The 21,688-nt window shown below is 36.9% G+C and overlaps 1 long non-coding RNA gene across 4 annotated transcripts in view; it reads left to right on the forward strand.

Annotated features, from left to right (window-relative positions):
• LOC141424216 (uncharacterized) overlaps window positions 1-21,688 on the forward strand; it is a 50,490-nt gene that overhangs the window by 6,725 nt on the left and 22,077 nt on the right. For 3 of the 4 annotated variants that reach the window (XR_012449191.1, XR_012449194.1, XR_012449192.1), the window contains one exon: window positions 12,362-13,103. This is a non-coding gene — a long non-coding RNA (uncharacterized lncRNA). Of the gene's footprint in view, window positions 1-11,207; window positions 12,157-12,361; window positions 13,104-21,688 lie in introns of those variants that run through there. The other variant, XR_012449193.1, reaches the window with a different exon arrangement.

The following is a 21,688-nucleotide window of genomic DNA, read 5'->3' on the forward strand; positions in this document are numbered from 1 at the left end:
CAGTGTCATAATAGTTATTATGATGATCTGATAAAATGAGAATTTAAAAAGTGGAGTATTTGTACCAGTCTCTGGAAACTCCTCAGTTTTGAGGGAGCCTCAGGGACAGATAGGATTTGCACCAGTTATAATGCCAGTTTCTTGACCAAATGCCCAAGATTTAGAGCAAAAATCCAACTGAAAGACATTCTATCTCCTCCATCTGTCTGAGCCTTTTTTTGGCAGTTTAATCACCTCCTGCCCTGAAAAAAACAAATAAACAGTAAGGATTTTGTGCATCAGATAATAATTTGTGTACTCATTTCTAATCTGGTTTGAAAGCTTAGAAAATTCTAAGCTTTATTCACAAAAATCAGTATGCTTTGAGCTTTGAGCTGAATTCCCTCTCTAGAAAGCTGTAATTATAATATCCCATGAACTAAGCAAATGTTTAAGGAGGAATCACAAATTATGTTCATTCACCAACTCAGGTATCATGGATCGACACTCCATGTGTGAATAATTGGGTAGTGTCTCTTTAAATTCTTTTGTTTATCATTTAACTGGACTATCATTTTGATTCTATCTCTTTCCTTTAGTTGTGAAGATGTAAAAGAACAAAGTCAAGACACAATATTTTGGTACAGCATGTGCTAGTTTGCTCAGGGGATTTCCACCTGTGTGCTTACCCTTTTGGGCGGGGCAGGAGATACCAAAAGGATCTCAGAGAGAAACCTAAATAAAAGTGTGGGGAGCTCAAAGAAAAATGAGAAGCATCACTAGTCCTTCTAGAGATTGTGGGTAAACAATTTGTACCGTTTCTATTTCTTTACCCAGGTCCTGTTAGTCCTTTGTAACTGACAAAACTGAGGAAGAAAACAGCCTTGCTTCACCTATCCCCCAGAGGAGAGACATTTACAGTATTGCTTTGTCACTATTGTTTGTAAGACCAATAAAGACAGAGAGAAGGGAAAGGATGAGGAAGACTCTGCGGGGTACCTGAGTCTCCCACTGCAAAATCAGTGCTCAAGCATTGGACTATGGGTTAAGCAGGTCGGTGGGCTTGACAGTTTATCTGATTTCTCTTTAGTTCCATGAGGTCCCAGGATGAGGTGAATCATTGAAAAGGAAATCCATCTTACTGTTTCTCATATGCAAGCAAAACATATCGATGTCACATGGCTCTCAATATCAGCTGGTCATGTTTCTCCTGTCTTCTTTACTTTTGAGATTGTTCAGACCATCTATGAAGCAAAGTATATAAAAATACTTTTTTTTATTTTCATATTACAAAAACTTACATGGTGTTTGTATATAACTGGAAGAGGCCTGAAGAGTTTACACAGCCGAACTTTCAATGAAATTTCAGATCATGGAATGGTACAGTTGAATTCTTTTCTTGATTGTTTCTTATTGGTTAACTCAAGGTCCAACCAGGAGGACCAATGTCCTTCATCTTTTTCCCAGTCAGGAAGGGCAAAAGTTTTCCTGGGCAAATTCAAGATCAGCATCTTAACTTCTTATTAATATTTACTATTTGGACTCATCTCTTAGAAACAGACATTTCCCTTCTATTCTTTACAGAAATTATAAATTAAATGAGATAAATATCAGTGCATTTCTCTTTCAGCACCTTTGGGAAATAAGCTGTCCCTAGAGAAAAAGTAGTTCTCTGAGTCAGCTGTTAGGTGAAGTCTATAAAAGCTATTTTTATATATGTATTTATATTTTTTATAAATATAAATTATTTTTTATATGTATTTAGCAATTTGTCCAAAGTGAGAGTATTTTAAAAATTCACTCACCTTGTTTGTCTATTAAGTACAATAAAGTGAAACAACAAAAACCACAATAATAGGCAGTATGTGTTGCAACAGGAATATCAGGATATTGGACAAATACTCAAAAAGTTCCAAGTCACATTCTATGAAATCTGTTATTGACTATCTCTTCCTACTGACAGCTTATCTTCCTTAATTAACAGGATTTATCCTTAAAGTGAGAAACAATCTTTAGCACCTGCCTCCCCCTGGGGGGAAAAATGGGCCTGTTAAATGAAATGAATGGAGATCCCAAGAGCTATGGAAAAAAAGAAGTGAAAACACCCAAGGGTATCAAGTAGGTGAAGATGGCTGAAGGGAAACCCAGTGTTGCTCTAGTCCTAGACAAACCGTCTTCAAAATTTCACCAGCATGTGCTGAGTCAGTCGCTTGGGCTCTGAGGGGGAATCCCAGCATCTTAAAGTTTCATTTCCAGGAGCACAACATTTTCCTTGTTGTGGCTCTTCTTTCATTTCCCTTTCCTCCTTACAACGTATCTTCAGCCCCATATCTTGCTGTTGTTTCTGTCTTATCTGGGCACAGTTTGAAATATAACAGTTGTTTTGCCTTTATAATACTTTACCCTATATTTCTGAATGCAACAAAAATGAAATCTTTGAGTATCAACTTTTTTGCTCTTTGGTGAATACATTTATATCAGAAAGTGAGTATTTTTACTTAAGGATATGCCCAAATTTTGATAAAAACATGAGTAAAAGAGAGGGCTAATTCTTGGGAAAAGGCTGAATCCAAATGCTTCTCTGGCAGGTATGGTGTCCCTCCAGTTCACCTTCTCCCTTGCAGACTCTGGATGATGTTAGGCACAGTGTCCCACAGTGGTTTGGGAAAAGGTCTGGACTAAGTGACCAGAGCCTGAGCCTAAGCCCCTCCGCAGAGCATCTTGCTTGCCCTTCTGCCAAATACCTTCTGCAGCTGATTGCCACACTCTGCCAGTCATATCCCAACCAAAATCCCTGGCAGAAGTGGAAAGAACCCTCACTTCTATTTCAAATCTCCCTGCCCTCTTGGAACCCAGTGCTTCTGTGCTAACAGGATCCCCAAGAACAACTCTGGTACCCTATAATTTCCCAAGCTAACTATGTAAAGTCAACACCTGAGGAGATGTTTTTAGGATCCATGGATCCCTAAAGTAGAAAAAGCAAGGGATCTGTCTCTTGTTATAATACTTAAGCCTGGACTGTATTTTTAAGATACAATTGTCACTTCCAGAATCTTTCTAAGAAAATGGTAAACTGTTGCTGACTTTTGATTTCCCACATTTAAATCTTTATGCTTTTATTATTGACCTCAGGAAACTTTGGAATTCAATATAAGATTTGTTGTTGTTGCTGGGCTATGCTGCTAAATTGAGGAGATCCAGCCGTACATTGGCTTTAACAAAGATGCAAATTTATTGCTTGTTCATAGTAGACGATCCATGGAAAGTAGGCAGTGCTATGAACTCCTTCAATCAGGAATCCAGTCCCTTTCCTTTTGTAGGCAGTTGCCTTTGTCTATGTATTTGAGGGTATTTCACCAGCACCATAATCCCATTGCAATCAGTGAAAAGTAGATGAAAGAAGAAAGTGAAAAAAAAATCTTAAAAGGACCTGATCTGGAAGTTACTACTTGCTCATAACTTATTGACCAAAAAGTAGTCATCATGGCCACTTTAACTTCAAGGGAGGAAGGCAAATACAGTCTGAAGAGGAGCTGCTATGTGCTCAACTAAAACTGGAGTTCTATTATGAAAGGAAGAAGGGATGAACAGATGTTGGAAGAACCGCAACCTCTGCAAGAGTTACACACTTGGTAGCTATGCAAATGTATACATCATGGAGATCATGGGATGCAGTAGCAATATCTACCTTTGGGAGGAGGCATTTGACCTTGAAATTAAAGGATTAAACTGACCTATCAGATGAGTGGGCCAAGACCCTGGTACCCCTCACTTTCTTCTTTCTGAGAAATGCCTGTCCCCTTTCCCAAACAACTGTCTTCTCTCCAAACAGCATAGTCTGTCTGTTACCCTATCTAAGACGTGTGCTTTTTTAGTCAAACTTTCTTCTACTGTTGGAAGCCAAAAGAAGGGAGTTAAATTTGCCAAATGCAGAATAATGAAGGTGTGTGTGTGGTGGGTGGGCAGGCAGGAAATCTTAATTTTGAACTAGTGCTAATTTTATGTTTGTGTTTTCTTGAAAGGTCTCAGATATTCCAGTTCATAAGAGAATCTGAATTTCAGCTGGTTTTTTCACATCATTCACAAAGTCAAATTTTTATTTTAAATAAAATTTAGATAATATTGGACAGTATTCTGTACCTGAATTTTCAGAAAGGACTTAGGGATCACGAGGGAAGAGGAGGGAGTTGAGTCAGAGCCTGTGGGTCTAGCTCCAGCTTGGTGATATTTTGGATATATTAATCATTGTCCTCTGTCTTCCCTTGCCTGTGAGTTTTTACTTCTCATTATCGTGCTTTTCATCATCTGATCCCCTCTCCCATCCCATTCCTCATTCAGAGTGAGGTATTGTGAATCCTTGACTCAGGGAAAAAAGGTGCCAGTTAAAGCTTCAAAGAAAAGAGTCTCTTTCTAGCTTTTAAATTTTAAAAGTCTGAGCCTTGGAAATAGTAAAAGAGTTGGATAAAGATAATTTTGAAGAAGAAGGAGGACACTTCCAATTTCTTTTGCCCCTAATACCAGCTCTTTCATCTCACAGACTAGAAAATGGTTAATACTGAGGGAGAAGAGAATGGAGAGAAGTTATGGGAAAACAGGACCACAATCCCAAGCCAAGAGGGAATGAATCTAAGGAAGGGCTCAGCTGGAAAACAGTGGAGCCTGTGATTTAAACCACCCACCAACACTCTGATCTTCTTGGGAGTGAGTCAAACTTCCATGGCTATCTTCTCTGGAGCACCCTCCACACTGACATTAGTCAGGCTTCTGAAAGCTCTCCAGCTCTTCCCATGGGGTCTGGAAAGGACTTCATTTCAATAGAGCCATCAATTTCCCCTTTGGTTGCCCAGTATGGTCAACGATCCAATATGGTATGGCTTTTCCAGAGACAAAGTTTGCTAGGCCCCAGAAAAGCAAGGTATATCAATGGACCTTCAGATTGGTGCTAGAACTGGGAAAAAGAAAATTCTCGCTCTTCCTTATCCCCACTATGGACTTGAGGAGTTGAGGGACTCATCATAAGAGAATGATACTGTCTCCCACTAAAATCCTTTATATTGAACCTCTCTGTGTAGGATTTTATTTGGAAAATAAATGCATGAAATTCAAAGAGCTCTGAATTATAAGGAATAGGGCATGGTCTGTCATTACACCTAGGCTCCAATTCTATCTCTGCCAGCACTTCCCAACTGTACTTTCCTAATTTGCAAAATGGGGGAATGATATTTAATGCTTAAGGTCATTCTACAATCAGTGCACATGGCTCAGTGCCTGTAATGTAGGAATTTAGTACATGTAAGTTTTCTCTAATGCCTGCTTTCATCATGAGGATGACAAAAACGGCAACTGATATAAAATTTTAAATCGTATGTCTCCCTCTTCCCAGTAACTTCTACCCCCATGGCCTCTTCTATCCAGGTATTCATTACTCCAAGTTAAAATTGTCATATTAGCAAAATGATACTTTATGTCTTTCAAGATCAAAAGCCAGCTACAAGAGAGAGAACAGAGGGAGGGGGTGGAGAGAGAGAGAGAGAGAGAGAGAGAGAGAGAGAGAGAGAGAGCACCAGAGCTTGTGAAGCACTTATGAGATGGAGCCCTACATTCTGACACCTTGCTATTCTGAAATACAAATGCAAGGAAGGGGAAAATGTCCCCAGAGAGGTTTAGGAGATGAAAGAATAGAAGCACTTGACTTCACTTCTCACCTGCATGGTGGTAGGAGGTGGGCATCCCCATGGTTTTCTTAAACCACCAAAGCCTTGGATTGGCTGCCTAAAGTGCTTTGGTAGGAAGAGTTGAGGCATCTCACTGAGTCTCTTTGTGCCCAAGAGCTAATGAAGAAGAGCAATGGTTTCTCTGCTTTGTTGGCAGTTGTGGGATATGACACTAGATTCTCTAGGGTGCTTTCAATAGATTCCATATGCATGGAGGTGTTGAGACCGGGTTAAAATTTGAATGCCTCAGTAGATGCCATTGGAGAGAAGTAGTGTGTGAAGTGTGGGAGAAATAGCACTTTACTGAAAAGATCAGCGAGAGACGAAATTTTTCTGGAGGACTATGAGCTCAAGGACCACACTATTCCCTGATGACATGACATCACAAAACCATGGCTTATGTCAAATTCTAGACAAAACAAAATGTCAACTATGCAGAAAGAGCAAGGGAGGAAGAAAATTCCAAATTAATTAAGTTTTAACCAAAACACAAATTTTATTCTAAATTGGCAAACTCAATCTCGTAGTACAAGCACTCATGGTAAACATGAAATTGATTTGCAGAAAAAATGGACCACATTTTTCATACAACTGAGTGTTTTCTGCACCTTGAAAAATAGCACAACCTCTATGTGGTTAGGACCAAATCAAACCTAGGCAAACAGGGTTGAACATGCAGGCCTCAACAGAGCTCAGCAAGAATCTATTATTTTATAAATGTTCCCACAAAGCTAAACTATTTCTAGACAACATCCTAGTTCATCTACCTGTAGCACTTAAAGGAGCTCTACATACAAAGCTGTGCCATGACTTCATGGACCCATTCTGGGAGGTACTTAAATGGCTCTACAGCTCATTGCACTTTTGGGTACTAAGAAGGGATCCAAATAAAAAAATCTCCTAAGCACAACACCCCCCCCAACACAATCCATTTAAAATTCTACAATTTTTTGGTTATATGAATTATTTAAAGTGATAAGAAAGAGGAGGATATTTGAATTGAAGAATGAGAAATTGGATCCTGAATCCCCAGCTATTAATCTTAGCTTTCACCTTTTCTGTGTATCATAGGTTCATTAGGGAAGAAAATAAAAAACTAGAAAACTTTGCAGGACAGCTTACCAAATAACATGTCAGGCTCATTTTTTTTCACAGTGAGAGGTTCCTATAATTATTTATTTTTTTGTAGTGAAAGTGATAGTAAAGTTGATTAGGAAATGAATATACTTTCAATAGACTGAAAGTGGGTCATCTCTAGAGGGTGAGAATGAGAATAACCCTCATGCAGTGAGGATCCCAGGTTTAACAGTGGTCTCAGTTTCAGGAGTTAAATGTGTGTGAAGAAAAATAACTCTTCAGAAGATTCTTTTAAAATGGGGTAAATGACAAAAGATGTTAGACAGGGCTCTGATGGAGCACGTCCATTGTGCCCTAACAAAGGATGCAAAGGTTGGGGGGTGGTAAGGCAAGGGAACTCTACACAGTAGCATGCAAAATTTGCTGGCCATTTTTCTGGGAAGAAGATGTATATCTTTTCTCAAATTCCCAAGAGTCTGTGATCTCAAATGTGTTAATAAAACAACTGCCCATAGGCTTAATGAGGGGGGAAGTAGGACACCAATATCTCAGGTCAAGGCCTTAGTCTTCATGGCTGCCCCTGATTCCCTGACTACCTGATTCCATGATTTGCTTTGCCAGGGGTTCTCAACCCTGCCTGAGGATCTGACTCACTATGGAAATGTGAAGTTTAGGTTGTCTAGTCTTGCCCTTGACCTAGAGCTCAACATCAATATCTGCTAGGATGGAGTACAGGCCCAGAGGAGAGTGCAGATGTAGAAGTGGTGGAGAAACACTCACTTTCCCTGGGGGTTGAGCTGTTGGTACAGCTTTTACCACCAGCTCTGATTGTTAGACCTCCTATCTTTCCCTGCCTGTCCACATCCACATGCTGCAAATTCCTTTTTCTTGTTTTAATGAAGTTATACTTTTCTAATGAGGTCTTAAAAGGAAAGTACAAATACATTAAGTCAAATAATTAAGTAAAGGAGTATACCAGCCAGACCAAAGTTGTGAGTCTGGATATCATTGTCTTCCTGCACTTAGAGGGAAAGCATTCAGTCTTTTACTGTTAAATACGATGTTAGCTGTGAATTTTTCTTAGAAGTCTTTTATCAGGTTGAGGAATTATCCCTGCTTTGTTGTGTATTTTAATCATGAATGTTATTGGATTTTGTCAAATGCTTTACCTGCATCTACTGAGATGATTATATGTGCTTTATCTTTTATTCAAATAATATACTGTCTTAATATTATTGATTTTCATATGTTAAGCCAAACTTCCATTCCTGGGATAATCTTCATTCATTCATGGACTTATTATGTCATGGAGTTCAAGTTTGCTGGCATTTTCTTTTTGTATCTATATTCATAAAGGACATTGATCTGTGTTTTTCTTTTCCTGTGATATCTTTGTCTGATTTTACTATAGAATAATACTGGCATCATATGACAAGATAGGAAGTATTCCATCCTCTTTCATTTTTTGGAAGAATTTTTCAAGTATTGGAATCAAGTATTCTTTAGATGTTTACTATGATTCATCACCAAGGCAGTCTAGGCCTGGGCTTTTCTCTGTGGGGAGTTTTAAAAATTTTACTAACTCAATTTCTTTACTTGTTTAGAGCTTCTCAGATTTTCTATTGCATCTTGAGTGAGTTTTTGGTGTTTCATCTTTACTTGAATTTGTCTAGCATCTAGGTTATTAAGTTTGATGACATATAGCTAGTCATAGCTAGTCATAGTATTCCCCTATAACTAATTTTATAATTACAACATCAGTAATAATGTTTCCTCTTTTATTACTGATTTTAGGGACCTACATTTTCCATATTTTTTCTGGTCAGTCTACTTAAAAGTTTCTGTCAATTTTGTTGTCCTTTTTAGTAGCATCTTTCTAATGTCAAGCCACTGAGGGAGAGAAGAGGAGAGGGCATTACACTGGCAAAAATATCCCTTAAATTCCCTCTCTGATATCTGATGGGGAAAAGCACTACTGACAAAAGAATCATATGTTAGTATTCTGCTATGGATAGCTAGAAACACTGCACAAATATAGGAAGAGATGAATCATAGTTCAAATGATGTGATTTGAAGAATTATACATTGTTTATGGGACTCTAGTAACACTGATCAAAAATATCTTATGTCACTCCATGATATGGTCATATATCTGCACATTGGTCAGAGCTCTCTCTTCTTTGTAACAGCACTCTATTTCATGGTAGCTTAAAGTACAGTGAAAATCATGTCAGACTAGGAGGACACTGAGTTACATCTTTGGGTGTAAGGGATTGGAAAAGATTAGTGTCGGGGAGCCCTCTCAGCATAGAATTAGATGCAATTGGTGGTCATGTGTGAATAATAACCAGGTTTTAAAATTGATAGACTACTGGCTTGCTTTTATTTTCAAAAAGGATCATTTGATGTGATATATGGGGTCAGTATGGGCGTGGATGTGGGGATCATGAGTGACTAGAGAAGAGGGTGAAGAACCAAGGAGAAAAGGACTATAAGTCAATGTGGCAGCTGCTACACAGCACAGAACTTTTGGTAAATTACGAGTCTTCGGCTCTCTTACTTGTGTTGTCCTATGTAAACCTCTGATCCATATTCTCAAGAAACTTAAAATCTATATAGTTATAATTGTCAGAGAGAGAGGGGAATACAACAATTTAGATGAACAATGTGGCAAAAGCAAGGCTGCAGCAGTAGTTTATGGTTTCCATAGAGCTCTGGTCCTTCATAAAGGTCCTCAAGGGACACTGAGAGGGGATAGCAATAGCACAACCTTCTTCCTCTATTATTAGTACAAGTCCCTTGTTAATTTTTTAACATATTGAAACTCTTCTCAAAATTTTACTTTGAAAAAATAATTCACAGACTGGAAATTTGACTCAAGTGGAGTCAAGTGCAAGTGCAAAGCCTTAAGTCCAAACCCCAGTTCCATAAAAAAGCATTAAAATATTAATAATAACAATTATCATTGTTATTTATTTAAAATATTTTTATTTTTAAATAATCCTTATTAGGGTGTATTTGTTATATGGGGGGATTCATAGTGACAATTTTGATTAGGTTATATTTTACATTAGTTACACTGCACCTATCGTCTGTCCCCCTCAACTCCCTCCCCACCCCACTTAAAGCAATTGCAAGAGGTTTCTTTGCTCTATTTCATATAGTTATATGAAGTCCACCTACCATATAACCTCTCTTTAATCTCTTTCATTCACCCTCCTCCCCCCACTAGTACCCTCCCACCATACACACCATACCTATTTTACAGTCTTGTCTTTCATTATTAATATTTAAGTTGATATTCAAAGGGGTTTCTCAATGTATTCCCACTGTGGATGTGCTTTACTTTGGTCTGGTCAACCCCTTCCATTATTTTCCCTTACACCTTTACCTCCCATTTATTAAATAATGAATATTTATTAAAATATTAGCTATTCTTAAAAGTATTTTCATTTAAGAATTACAAAATTCTTAAAGACTTCTGTCTGAAAAAATGGATCTGATTGACTTTTAATGCAATTTTTATGGTGTTATGGAATAAGTGGAAAAAGATTTTAAAAATAAAATGATACATCTAATCTTTTAAACTTTCTAGTGGTTTAAGTTTGAAAAGGCAGATTTGTTAATCCTGGCCCTCAATTCCCTATACTTTTATCTTTGTCTAATGGAAGATTTGACATTTTTTTTTATCCTTTTCTCATTTGCCTTTCTTGGCATTTTCTCTTATTATTCCATGAGAAACTCAGGAGGTAAAGCAGGATCAATAACCCACTAAATTGATCCAACAATGTAAAACTCAGCCATCTTCTTTTCTTTTGACTGTAATGTTTAATATACTCTTGTCTAGGGCTGTGTGTTAAAAGGGAGGACAACAATAATAATCATGTACAATGGTCCGATCTTCTCATAACTGACTCTTCAGTCATGCTGACCTCTCAGGGTATGCTGCTCGAACCAGTGGAGTTATTTACCAAAGACAACTTGTGTTTATCTTCCAGATGTAATTGTTAATGTAGTTGCTAAATACTATGTGAATTGATGAACTATCAATGTAAAATGAAAAATTGTTTCTATATGGCATGTTTGAATAATTTAAAAAATAAACCAATTCATCCATCGAATTGAGATATTGCAGCAAGTGCATATGAGGCAATTGTTACAGTTAGTAAAAAAGCAAAAACATCTACATGTGTGGTTCACTCACTTGCACAAGGATCATAAGTTAATTACTCCACTTGAAAGAAAGAGAAACTAGAAACTGCTAGATGGGACCTCATGAACATACATGGAAAGCATTAGCAAAGAAACTAAATTCAAAGAAAAACCATTACCCGTATGTCAAGGTGTTGCAAGTTAACTTATATTAGTATGTTTTTTAAAGTTTAGGTTATGAATTTTTAATTTTTCTAATTTTTATTCTATTTCTGCCAACTTACTGCTCAATTTCCACTCCTGATAGAATATGAGACCTTCTGCACTAGTCACTTTTGTTGTTTATTTGCATGGGCATTTATTGTTTTATTATGCCTCACTATGAAATCCTTTTAAATGGTAGTATAATTCTCATTTTATAGGTGAAGTAGCTAAAGCTTAAAAAGGGTTAAATGACTGAGTCAAAGTCACACAGTTGAAACATTCACAGTAAGGAATAAACAAATGGAGAGATTAAAAAAAACTCCTGTAGACAAAATTTTTTAATTGTGGTAATCATTCATTTAAAAATTATTAGGGACTAGATCTGAAAGATATAGAAACATTTAAAAAATACATACATTTTAAGAAACCTGAGAGGATGAAGTAATTTAAAAAGATAACCACAATATAACACAAAAAAGAGTTAAGTACCATTAGAAAGCCACAGATCTCATCATAAGTCAGTGGTAAAGACCGGTTGTGCAAGTCACTCCTCTCAGTCTTAGTTTTCTGGTTTTTCAAATGCACTCAATGATGCCCTTTAAAGGGGCAGTTATGAGTCTTAATCCATTTACCAAGAACCTGGCTGTGACAGGCCGTCAGCAAATGGTGACTATTATGCTGACTGGGCCATCAGATCAGCTGTCTTTATTCTCCTCAGGATGAAAGGTTGCTTCTATTACCTAGCCTCCTTGGTTTGAATTCATGCAAATCTGTTTTTTCTCTTTTTTAAAATTCAATCCCTGGAGTTAGTCAAATCAAAGGAAAAACCATCAAGGTAGTCTTTTTTGTAGGTCAGATGTACAGTGCTCCGAACTTTTCCTCTTTCATCCTCTTGCACTGGTGCTGTGTAGAGACAGTAATGAGCAATGTCTCCCAAATCAACATGGTCCTAGCAATCTAGAAGAAGAAGCATGGCTGCTCACTCTGGAGTCATTTAAAAAACTCTTCTTCTGTGGACAGAGGATGTGAAGTAAGCAGTCTTCCCTGTTGTCCTTGTTTATTTTAATGCTTTATGGGGGACAAATTGTCTTTACACTTATCTTTTTGCTCACTTTATATGAGTTTTTTATTTGCCTCTCTCTTTTTCCAAAAACAAATAAATAAATAAATAAATGTTTTTATTGTTATTTTCCTTGTACTTTAATGTAATTTTTTTCCCCTTTGTGTTTTCATAGATTTTGGTTCACTGTTGCTCAGAACTTTATTCTCCTTTTTGGTCATCAAGATGAAAATTCATTGCTGTGTTTCACATTCACAGATGGGATTCAAATGCATATTTCATGATGTTTAGTTAGTTGGAAATTTTAAATTTCATCATCTGGGAAATTCAATTTTAAAAACTGAGTCAAGATAACAAAAAAGGATGTTGGAAGTCTATACTTAATGCTAACCACAGATTCCAGAGAAAGACCTCATCAACTTGAATAGTCTCACTTCTTCAAAAGTTTAGTCATAAAGCATCACTTTCAGTCTTTCTCTGATTAACACTGAAAAAAGAAACCAATGTCACTACCTCTTTCCCTCAACTTTCTAGGTAGATGTTTTGCAATTACAAGAAATGTTTGTTTTTGAAGCAATTGGGGGAATGACTATAATGCAAAGTAGGAGTTAATTGTCAATAGCAGCAGATAATTTGAGAATCATGAGAACTGTTATCAAAAGAACCCTACGCAGAAGAGAGAAGTTAACAGCTAATGGTGTTAACAAAAAAAGCAGTGCAATTGAAGGCCTACATTATGGTGAGAGGAGAGCAACTTCTACTAGGCTTGAAGTTGGCAGCAAGTCCAAAAAAAGTTTAGTGAGAGTGAGAGTGAGCAAATGCCTGCATATGGGGCTGATTGAACTCGGTCATGGCTGTTGTCATCATCATCACCATCCTCATCATGGCCAGCACATGATCACGGCCACTTCTCACAGGTAAGTCTTCATAATCATAGAGAACATTACTAAATTACATGCACATCTTCTTCCTTCCAGGAAGAGCAATCTCAAATCTTATATGTTTTGATTACTTCATCATCCTTTGGCCCTCCAGCTGTCTAAATGAGTATTCTCTGTTAGCTCTCCAAGCACTTCTTCTCATGGTTGGTTTAAAATCACAGAATAGGATTTGGGATGTCAGCAAATGTTTGTCAGCACTGAGACAAACATTGTATTTTCTACAATCTAAAATATTCTGACCATCCAAGACAACAGTAGCAGTGAAACAAATAAGAACGGGGCATTCTTTCAGAGACAAAGTGGTTTCTCTTTGAAAATTTTCAAATCTGGAAACAAGCTGACTTCAATTTGAGTTAGTAGTCATCCTTGCTCAGTTCACCCTCATATTCATATTTTAATTTCCAGTGAAGGCCTAATCTTAAACACATTTTTGTCTATCTTTACTACCCAATTTCTTTTCTCTCTTTTTGTGTAGCTAACACACAATTAGCTCAGTTTGGGTTGACTACCACCATTCCCATCTTGAGTGTCTTGTGGTGAGTAGTTACTAAGTCAAAGAATCAATATTTTAACAATTGTAGACAGCTTCTTAATATTTCCTGATGGTGTACCAACATGCTTGCTGAACACCACCACCAACAAAAAAGGTGTTTAGGTAGGAAACTTTAGAGAGATTAGGTTTTCCTGTTTACATAGTTTAGACAACAGTTCTGTCTTGATACAGGCTTTTGTTTTTGTGATGCACCAGGCATTCATTTTGCTTTAGCCACTTTAAAGTAATAGTGTTCTATGAGACTGAGTTTTCAAATAGATAGGATTTAGTCTTTCTTTTCTAGGCAATAAAAACAAAATAAAAAATGTGAGCCAATTTTTAACTGAAATTAAAAGCATCCATTTTGGCCCTCTTTTGGTTTGCTTTTGAAGTCCGGTTCATTCTTGGTCCTTTCTTACTCTAGACCCGTTACCTTTTGAGCTGTGAGCCAACATATGGTCTAAGTCAGCACTTTGGGTTAAAACCATGCTGATATCAAGTTTTGCTTACGGATACAAATTTTTCTTGAACAAATTGTGGGAACAAAAAGCTTTGTTTAATCTGACACTCTACTTGTGGTTTCTAGGTGTTAAAAACATTTTCCCCAATAAGGGAACACCCAAAATGCATGTAATCAGCATTTTGCCAATGATATAATAGATGAATGGATGGATGGATGGATGGTTTTTCAAACTTGCAAACACTTTGATCCTCTAAAAGCTTTATCTGGTATAATTTTTAGTTACATTTCCATGTGTCCTAACTAGATAATATTTTATATGTAGCAGTATTCAGTGTAAAATATGCTATTAATATGATATTCAAGCAATGTCTTGCATGATACTTAAAAAATTCACTAGATAATTCGATCAAGGCCTGCAACTAGTATTTGAATTCAGAGATTTAAAGAAGTTTACTCAGATATGAGTCATCATCTTAGTAAGATAATTAAAGTGGCCACTCGAGAGGAGATGAGTTAACTAAAGGGTAAATTTTGATTCTTAAGGATGATGGTGAGTCATTAAGAACACTCAGGAGAAAAAATGAACATCATGGAAGAAGATGTCTCTGTCAAACTTTGAGAATAAGTTTTTATACTAGCATTTTTCTGTCATTTTCCTCCTGTCAGATAGAAGGAGCAATTCCATAATGATTTTAATTCATGGCCCATCTCAATAAGTGTTTTGGAGAAGCTTTATAGAATTAGAAATAGGTCAGCCCAACCAGTGTGGTGAGAGAGCTGCAACCGTGCAACACATTCCTATCAAAGTAGGTCAAGTTTATGTCCTGCTAAGAACAATTCTACATGTTTAAAAGGGAGTTCATCTCTAACAACAAAGATCTATGTAACATTTGACAACAAGAAGGAAAGAAGTTAGAGTTGTATAGTCCTCCTCTCAGAGTGATAAACTACTCAAATGGAATTGGGCTGAGTAATAAGACCACCTAGGCAGATTTCAAGCCAGGATAGAAATAGGTAGACTATAATAGTAAAAATGACCTGTAGAGCAAAATATCATGACTAAGACATTAAATACCTCAGAATTCTAATAAATTCTAGAGGGAAGTTTAATTAAGTATTATCAATAAAGGAAATACTTCTTAGGTTAAAACATAATTTTTAAAAGTCAACAAGCATACAAAAACCCTGATAAAGCAGGTTTAAGAGAAGAATTTATTTTATAAGTGTTTCTAATTACTCTAGAACCAACAAACTTGATATGTGAATTTGATATTGTTCTTACTGCAATTCATCAAATCTATGATGACATTAATTTTTAAGTTCATTACAATTTCAGAGATGTTAACTTGTGAAAAAACACAGGTTATCTAAAGAAAAAATACACTTTGATCAGGAAGTAGGTTGTCACCCTAGCACATATAAATGTATGCATTGGATGTTTAGAAATAATAAAATTGCACTCCTTGGAGAATATTAAATTGCTTATGCTTTTCCGGAATTCAGGAGGCTTTCCTGTCAAATCATGTAAATAACTACTAACCAGGCTGTGAAGTTGTGAAAGATAGGTATTCATGTTGCAAAGCACATGACTTGTGTGTGACATGTTTATATCTCATCATGAAGTATCTATGGCTCATCCTATAACCTATTGAAATACTGTTTGGATATATTTTCAGGAACCCACAACAAGTGTAGAGCCCAGAATTTTCAGTTCACCTTAATAGTCTTGAGATGCTAAGGAAGAGGCAGAGTGGAACCACATCATCTTGGTGCCTTTCTAGCTAAACTAATGCCTCATGGGGTGAGGAGTAGGCCCAGTTGTAGGTCATTTGTCTGAAAGAAAAAGTTGTGATAGATCAGAGGCAGTGGTTCTCCCAATCCCAATTGTTCTTAGTAATGGCTATCACCATTTCATCCTTGAAGACTTGAGGCCTTCTGTACTTGCAAAGAAAACTAAATGTTTACATTTACATGGCACTTCAGACTATTTGAACAACTTGAGCAGATTCTCTTTAACAAAACATCAGTAAACAGTACACTGCCCATCAACATTGTTGTTAAAAAGAGTTAATTCAGGTAACAACAAAAATGAAATAAGGACGAATGTCTTCATTCTAATCCACGGTCAGAGCATTCCTTTAGGAAGATATCTCAATAAAGAAAGAAGCATATAGCTGATGTCTCCCTACTTTTCAATTTACCATGAAAATAAACATTTTGGATGACAGTACCTGAATGCATTAGATAACGTATTTATTTAGGTTTAACAGTCTGCATTGAATTCAAACTAAATTCTGTCTGGATGTTACACAAAGAAAGAACCAGAAACCTATACTCAGTTCTATTTCTGAAATGGTGAAAGCATTGCCCTGGACTGTGAATCTAGGACTGTGGCTTGGAAACAATCTTTGATAGTATCTGAAAATCTTCAAAACAAAATGCAAGTGTGGCCTTATTTTTTTCTAGCTGATCTGCAATATGTGTATTTTAGGTGTCTGTTGGATTGTGTTCAGATGTGGGTAAGTAATGGGAAGGAAAAAATAATGCTGATAAAAAGACTTCAAATTGTATGCATCTTACATACTTTGATAATCTACCCCACATTCTCTTCCACGATGTAGAACAGAGACTGCTAATGTGGCATTTATTTCTTCAGAGCTTGGGATGGGGGAAAAGATAAAGATCAGGCATTGACAGAGGAGCCACAGATCAGTGACAATTTCTGAGTTGGCTGAAGAGGAATTCCTTGAACTGTTTTAAGGAAGAAATAAGGAGGATTTAATCACTGTTATGGTGTCTACCTTTAAGAGTAACTGATTTGGGGGGGTCTTAAATCACATCCTGCCTAGTCACTAGAGATATCAGTCTTCACTGTCATTTTTTTCCCCTGCACAGAGCAAACTGAGAGGTGTTATGTAGGTACTAAGGAGCTAAGCAAGAATTCTCAAACATTCATACCAAAATCACTTCTATAAGTTGAGAAAGCATGCTCTAAGACTATTGTAGTATCCTATTTAATCTTAAAATGTATGAATGCATTTTGTTCTTGATAGCATGCTTAATGTTTTTCTTTAATTTCTATATCTGTAAACACACTGCATAAATATGTATGTTTTTTCATTCTTGACTCTCTTTTTATGCATTTTAATGAGGCTCATCATGAATTTCAAACAAGTCTTTAATGTACTTTGATCATATTCACCCCCGTTACCTTTCTTATTCCCCCTCCCAATGGTCCCCTCCCTCTTCCCAAATAGTATCCCTTCTACTTTCCTATCTTTTAAATTTAAATCTAGATCCCATAAATGAGAGAAAATCAGTGACACTTGTCTTTCTGACTCTGGTTTATTTTGTTTAACATGATGACCTTCAGCACCATACATTTTCCTGCAAATGACATAAGTCTTCTTTATGGCTGAATAAAACTCTGCTATGCATATGTGCCACATTTTTTTCAACCATTCATCTGGTGATGGGCACCTGGGTTGATTCCGTAACTTGGTTTTGTGGTTAGTGCTGCATTAAACATGGATGTGCAGGTGTGTCTGTTGTATACTAACTTAGATTTCTTTGGGTAAAACCCAAGTGTGTAAAGCAGGGTCACATGGTACTTCTAATTTTAGTTTAATTGAGGGCCCTCTATACTGATCCACTTAGTGACTGGACTAATTTACATTTCAACCAATTGCATATAAGAGTTCCTGTTTTCCCACATCTTTTCCGTCATTCATTGTTGTTTGTTTTCTTGATGATACTTATGCTGACTGGTGTGAGATGAAATCTCAATGAGGTTTTGATCTGAATTTCCTTGATGACTAAAGATGTTGAATATTTTTTCATGTTTTTATTGGTTATCTGTACTTATTCTTTTGAGAACTATCTTATACATATAGTTTTTCCATGAATGTAATATTGAATATGTTATTTTGATGCACTTTTTCTCTCATTTTCTTTTTTTGTTTGTCCTTGACATAATACTCTTAAACCTTAAATTTAGGCTAAAAACTAAAGGTGTATCTTCCATGTTTTTCTATGTAGCCATAGAATCATATACAGCATACACACATATATGTATAAGCACTACACACATGCATATATAAAAACATAAATGTATGCAGTTCGGTTTTTATGTTTTATTTTGCTAAAGTAGGATCATATAATACATATTTACCCAAGCATTTCCTGACTATATACTCAAAATATGTTGTGGAAATTTCTCCAAATAAACTAGTTATCTCTAAAGTCCTTCCCTTTTAAAAAATTGTTATATAAAGTAATACCTTATGAATATACTATAATTCACTCAATTATTCCCTTTATCTCCCACCTATTTCCATATATAAAAATATCTATATATATGTTCATATGTATACATGTTTTTCCAGATATATGTGTATATATGTACATATTTTCTGAGGCAGGATCTTGCTCTATAGACAAGGCTTCCTGCCTCAGCTTCTGCAATGCTTTGTCCCACCACACATAGCTTGCTATGTATAACAGAGAGGTATAGATATGAATATTTATATTTATATGCTTATATTTCTCTATCAATGCTTAAGTGTGACTTTTGGGTTACAGACTTCAGATATTTTAAATTTTAATAACTTTTGTAAAATTGCACTTTAAAAATCATCTATTAATTCACATTTCTATTAGGATGAACTAGAGTTAATGCAAAGTTGTAAATACTGTCTGTTCCAAGTGTGGTTCAGGGACAAGGAGCAGCAGCAGCACCTGGGAGCTGTTAAATATGCAGAGTCAGAGCCTTACTTCAGCCCCTGCTGGAGTTGGAGTCTGTATTTTAATAAGATCCCTGGGTAACTTTAATAGTTGAATGTTACTGTTTTAAATCACTTTCAATCAGTTAAATTGGAAGTATATTTATGTAATATCTTTTCTGGAAGGACAATTAAGAAAGCAGTAACAGTGGTTGGCTCTTAGGTGGAAAACTTGAGAACTGACAGATAAGCCTGAGATGGGGATTTGCTGTCACTGAACATTTGATATATAAAGTTGCACTTTTTATATACATATATCCTTTATTTGGGTTTCTTGGGGGAGTGATACTAGGATTGAACTCAGGGCCTTATCTTGCCAGGCAGGCCCTCTACCACTGGAGTCACTCCTCCAGGCCTTGTGTGTGTGTGTGTGTGTGTGTGTGTGCTGGTTATTTTTGAGATATGGTCTTTCTTTATACCAAGAGAGGCCTGAACTGAGATCCTCCTATTTGTGCTTCCTCAAGTAGCCAGAGATGACAGACATTCATCACTGCACCCAGTCATTGGTTGACATGAGGACTTGCAAACTTTTTGCAACTTTTGGCTTCCTGATAGACACAGGATAGCTTCCACTATCCTCCTGACTCTGTCTCCTATGTAGCTAGGATTCCAGGCTTGAGCCACCATGCCCAGTTTCTCTTTGGAAAAAAAGAATTTTTTGGTGGGGCTGGGGTTTGAATTCAGGGCTTCCCCTCTGACAAAGCAGGTGCTCTACCATTTGAGCCATACCTCCAGCTTGTTCTGCATTGATTATTTTGAAGAAGGGGGTTTCTGAAGCTGTTTGCCTTGAGCTGCTAACTTCCCAGTCTCAGCCTCCCAAGTAGCTAGTATTATTATAGGGATGAGTCATCAGCACCCAGTTCTATCTGGAAAATTTTAGGAGGAATTTTTTGCAAATGCAACAATTTCTTTCTACCCTCAAGTCTCCATGAGGAGAGGAGTACTGAGGTCCCATATATACTCTCCACACACCACTGGTTATTATGCTACTGTTTAGGTGTGGCAATAAGAGAAAATTTTTCAAGCCACGTATCTTGTCTATTGAGGATATGAAAATGCAGTGATGTCAATGAGGGTTGATTTGAGAACTTTTGGTGAGGCAGATAATGAGTAAATGTCACAGGAAACTTTCAAACTTTTTTCAGCACAACTCCACAGTTTGAATTGTGATCACCACTCACTGTTAAATTTGTAGTAATAAAGGATTTCTCAACACCAGAAGATTGCACTAAAAATTGCAACCAGTTAGACTTCTTGCAATATAAGGGTTTCAGGTTTGCTGAGAATCAGAGAGCTGGAAAGAATCCTTAAGACATTTTGAATGCAGAGCCTACAATTTGGTTTTCTGACCATGTGAAAGGTAAGGTAGAGAGCCCTGCCACTTTAGGTTAGAAATAGAGCATCCTCACAACCCCGTTGGTTCCTGGAACTATTCCTAGGATAGGAAGTCCTACTTTACCTCAAGGATGCATTGAATATACAACTTATTCTTAGGAAACACGCAGGATAAATTGAAAGCACATAGAAATTTCTTTAATTTATTTTTATTTTATTTTTTATAGTTGTTGTACTGGGGGTACAGTGTGACATTTACAAAAGTTCTTACAATATATCAAAATTCTAAACAGATTGTGAGGTTAAAATACCCAAGTCTATTAAATCTAGTTTCTCCAGGTGTCTCTACTTGAAGAATCTAAATGACTTTACCTGAAAAAGCAATGATTCAGATTTCTCTGACCCTCAAGTCCACTCATTTACTCAGGACCATTGTTCTACTAAAACAATGTTGTCCTGCTTTTGGGAGAAATGTTCTTACATGTTCATAAACAAACCTGGTTGTTAACAAAGAGTCATGTATCTCTTACTTTTCACTGAATCTGTCCTCTTCTTTGGTCACCCTCACTCTTTCCAGGGAAGTTTCTGTTCTGCAGAACATCTTATTCCTCCCGTGGGCACCTCCTGCGTCTAGCCATAGCTGCAGTATGTGGGGTGGAACAAGCAAAGTTTATGACATTCTTTCTGGAAGGAGGAAAAGAACCTAGTCTCTCTTCTTTGAGTGACATTCTCTTGTAGAAACACTAAATTCCAGGGTGTTAGTGAAATACCCTGCTAGTATTTACTTAAGTTCCCAGTCTTCTAAACCATGGGCATAAGAAAGGTTTGGTAGAAAACATATCCAAGTAACAGAAAACACTCTATGGCCATGTCATGTCACAGCCTATGGCTTCTTGTTCATTCTGTGCTCAGGTGACATTTTGTCCCAAGATTTTACTTCCTGTGTATGGGCTTGTGAATTCCAGATTAAGCTGTACTGGGGTTTTATTCCATCTACCATAGAAACTATGAGAAACTAATGAGAAATGGTGGTTTATTTACTGGGTTTCTCTGAGTTCTGGTCTTGAGTACAATGGTTTCACAGCTAAGCAGATACCGTATGCTCAGCTCTTGAGGGCATTTAAGGGAAGTGAGGCTCCACAGCAAGGCCAGTCCTGCCTCATCTATAGCTACTTCCTCTTGCTGTCTCTGGAATGGAAAATGGAGAGCAGTTCCATCCTGTGTGGGAATGAGCAACAGTCATCACCTCACTGGAAGTTCAGGGGAGGAGGAGGAGAATATTCTCCGTTCTCAGGTCCAGTGACACTAAAGAGCTGCTTCCGTGGGCAAAGGTGTTTGTTATGGGTGGCTGGGTTGGGAGAATAAGAGTATGGAGGAGAACAATGGGTGGGCTAGAATCCTGTGCTCTACTGGACTTGATAATGAGGTTTTCAGGAGATAACATTTTATT

The sequence above is a fragment of the Castor canadensis genome, chromosome 6 (genome assembly GCF_047511655.1).
Source record: "Castor canadensis chromosome 6, mCasCan1.hap1v2, whole genome shotgun sequence".
In the NCBI taxonomy this organism is placed as follows: domain Eukaryota; kingdom Metazoa; phylum Chordata; class Mammalia; order Rodentia; family Castoridae; genus Castor; species Castor canadensis.